Below are 3,229 nucleotides of genomic sequence, written 5' to 3'. Positions count from 1 at the left end.
ATTGAAAATAACATGAGGTCTCTGACTCCCACACTGGTGTGTTTATTCATAATTATATACAAATTATTTTATAGAAGTTGTTTAAGTAGCATAGTGTATGATCCACTAGAAGAAAAAGAATAATAATACAAAGACAGAGGAATACTATTTGAAGTATCAAATGCAGACAATTTTTTTCTCACTACTGCTCATTTGGAATTGATCTGAACAACCTTTTTTTGAGTTTGGGAGATGGCTGACAATAGGTGAAAAGCTTATCTAACAACAGGTGAGAAAACCTAGAAGAAGTGTAAGATAATGATGTAAGCAGAGATTATACCACATTCACCCTTACATAGTGTGTATTTTTCATATAGAATCCAAGTAACTGTTTTGGGCAGTGCTTAAACAGCTTCCTAAGGTCAGGGCAGGCATACCTTTGGCCCAATATGATCCTGGTTTCTGACATGGGATTAGGGAAGCTCCCCTGTTATCATCTCTTACAATACAATGCAATAGGAGTAGACATCAGACTGGAAGCTGAATGGGTTGTTATCCTGCATTCAGGTGACCTCTGGATCCATCCACGGCAAGCAGTTGGTAGGTTGTTCAACATGTTGGGAACCACTCCATTGTGATTTTACTGTTGCCAAACCAAAATCTCCAATTTTCACCGTTAGACCTTCATGGAGAAATACACTGTTGGATTTCATGTCTCTGTGACATGTTCTTTGCATGCAAATAGCGCATGCTTTGTGCTATCAGGCGGGTGATGTCAACTAACTGGAACATCTGGAACTTGGTCTCCTTGGTGTTCAGATGTTTATAGAAGCTGCTGCCCTCACACCACTTGGTCATAATTGCCAGGTTGTTCTTTGTTGTGTATCCCATAAAGAGCAGGATGTTCACACACCGTGTTTTGTTTAAGACAGCCACCTCATTCCTGAAGGCCTGGAACTTCCCTGGAGTTGGATCGACAAATTTAAGGATCTTTGTTGCAATGTTTCCATGCCATTCACCCTTAAAAACAGTTCCAAAGGAGCCAGATCCAGTCCGAGCGGTGAGCATCACTTCACTGGCTTCTACTTCCCAGTAATAGCTGGAATCTCTCTGTCCACATGGCCTAATTTTGTTTTCCTCCTGGGTCCCAGATCCTGGTGCCCATTCTCTCTGTGCTGGCACAGGGGTTTTGGGTTGTGGCCAGCCTGTCAGGCTCAAATTTTGGAAGCTGTTGGATCCTGCTGAAGATGAGTCTGATTCACTGTGACTTTGAATCTTCAATCATCCAGCTGTCCATAAGCAGGGTGCTGCTGACCATGTGGGCATCAGCTTGGGCGTTGACCTCTGCCTCTGAGACAAAGAACTTTCTGAGGAGGGATTGGAGGTTTTGAATGTGAAGGCATGGTGTTGTGGAGTATCTGTGCTGGGAACTACCAGGCATCTGGGAAACAGACTCTCACATCTGACCTGTCTTCCAAGAAGGTAGTACTGGGCTCCTGCTATCACCAATGCTGGAATTTGGAAACTATCAGTAGGTACTTTGGTGTTACAGTGCTCATGAAATTTGTAGCCACAAGTCTGACATTGAAATCTGTTTAGCAGTAACTTTTGACCATGTCACAGAAGGAAAGCTTCAGGAAAGTCTAAAGTTGTATGTTTTGAGGGGAACATGCAGGTCTCTTACCTTCAGCGCTTTCATAAGGCAATCTTGCAAGCCCATCGCATTCCACATATTTCTCATGTTGACCACTGTTCTTTGCTTATTTGGCAAGAAAACACAGATAAGGTTGCTTGTCTTGAAAGAATCTTTGAGTTTGTCATCATCTGACTCGGCACTGATAGCCAAAAAAATGCTGAACTAGCGTAGGGAAGATGCAGCTAGAGCCACCAAACACTTTATAATTAAATCCAAAACCATCTTCCAAGGCCGCTGTATGTGCTCCACTGATACAGCTGAAACACTGCTCAAATGTAAGGGAGCCTGGCCGCCTCTGTGTCTGTCCAGTCTTCCAGCGGGGGCTTCTCATATGCTCCTCTTCCCTGCAGCAGGTGAAGGAATGGGAAGCAGTCACATTCAGGGCATCCTCAACCCCGGGGACTGGGGCCCCTGGAAGCCCACGCATCGTCGTACTCTGGCTCCGCGCCTCAGGGCACATGGCCCAAAGTCCAGCTGCAGAGAAGCCTTCCTGCCTCAAGCTCGCTCTCCTCTTAACTCCCGCCATCTAATGTGGCAGTTCTAGCACCCATGATGAAGAGACTCGAGATTAGCATTTAAATTGGAAAAAAGAGGAAAACAGCTAGTGCTCTCTAATGTGGGTGGGTCTTATGCAATCAGTTGAAGGCATGATTAGAACAACAAACCTGATCTCTTAAGTAAGAGAATTTTTGTGTCTGATAGCCTTTGAACCGGGACTCAGGCTTTTTCTTGCTTTTGGAGTCCCTGAAAATCTTGCATGGTAACACCTTTTGGACTTTCAAATGAAACTCTGGCATTACAACACCAACTGTTCTGTGTCTCCAGCTTACTGACACTCTGTTGATCTTTGGACTTACCGGCTTCAATAGTTAAAATATCTTGTAAATAGTAAGTGGATAAACACACACACACACACACACACACATTAACACACACTATTGGTTCTATTTCTAAGAAACTTGACTAATACAGTGAGGCAGGGTAATTTATGTCCTTTCTGGTGTATGTTCAATTTAAAGTTGTTGAACTGACTTGTGTAGAATTGTTCTGGATATCTATTTCCTATCTTTATATGTCCTTGCAGGTGGTAGTGACATTATCTCTCCATCTCTGATGTTAGAATTTTATGCCTTCTTTCATTTGTTTCTAATAATGTTAATGCTACAATTCCCAGATCAATTAGCTGAAAATTTAGTGTTTTCTGACATGTTTATGGTTGATTTAAAAGACAATATTTATAGCTCTAGACAGATTTACAGATTGCCCTTTATCTCACCAGAAAATTCTGAGGTTTTTCCTACTGAACAATAGCTGAATTATATTCTAAAAAATTTATGCATATATTAAAAATGTTCAGTGAGTTTATCTTGATTCATTTTGAGTCATTTACCCAGCTTTTCTCTGTCTCATAGAATTTTTTACTAGCCTGACAATGGCACACACTAATTGGAGCCATTAGTGTTATATGATTTTATTCTCATTTAATAAGAATTTTTTAGGATTGCAATTTTTGATTCTGGGGCCAAATGTGGACATCTTCAGAATATCAGTAAC

General features: G+C 41.7%; 1 pseudogene; it reads right to left on the bottom strand.

Moving 5' to 3' along the window:
* Positions 1–313: 313 nt before the first annotated feature.
* Positions 314–2,102, bottom strand: LOC100341921 (RAF proto-oncogene serine/threonine-protein kinase pseudogene; annotated as a pseudogene).
* Positions 2,103–3,229: the final 1,127 nt, after the last annotated feature.

This window comes from Oryctolagus cuniculus, chromosome 1 (assembly GCF_051225735.1).
Source record: "Oryctolagus cuniculus isolate XC-2025 breed Fujian yellow rabbit chromosome 1, ASM5122573v1, whole genome shotgun sequence".
Taxonomy (NCBI): domain Eukaryota; kingdom Metazoa; phylum Chordata; class Mammalia; order Lagomorpha; family Leporidae; genus Oryctolagus; species Oryctolagus cuniculus.
This window is presented reverse-complemented; position numbering and strand designations above follow the sequence as displayed.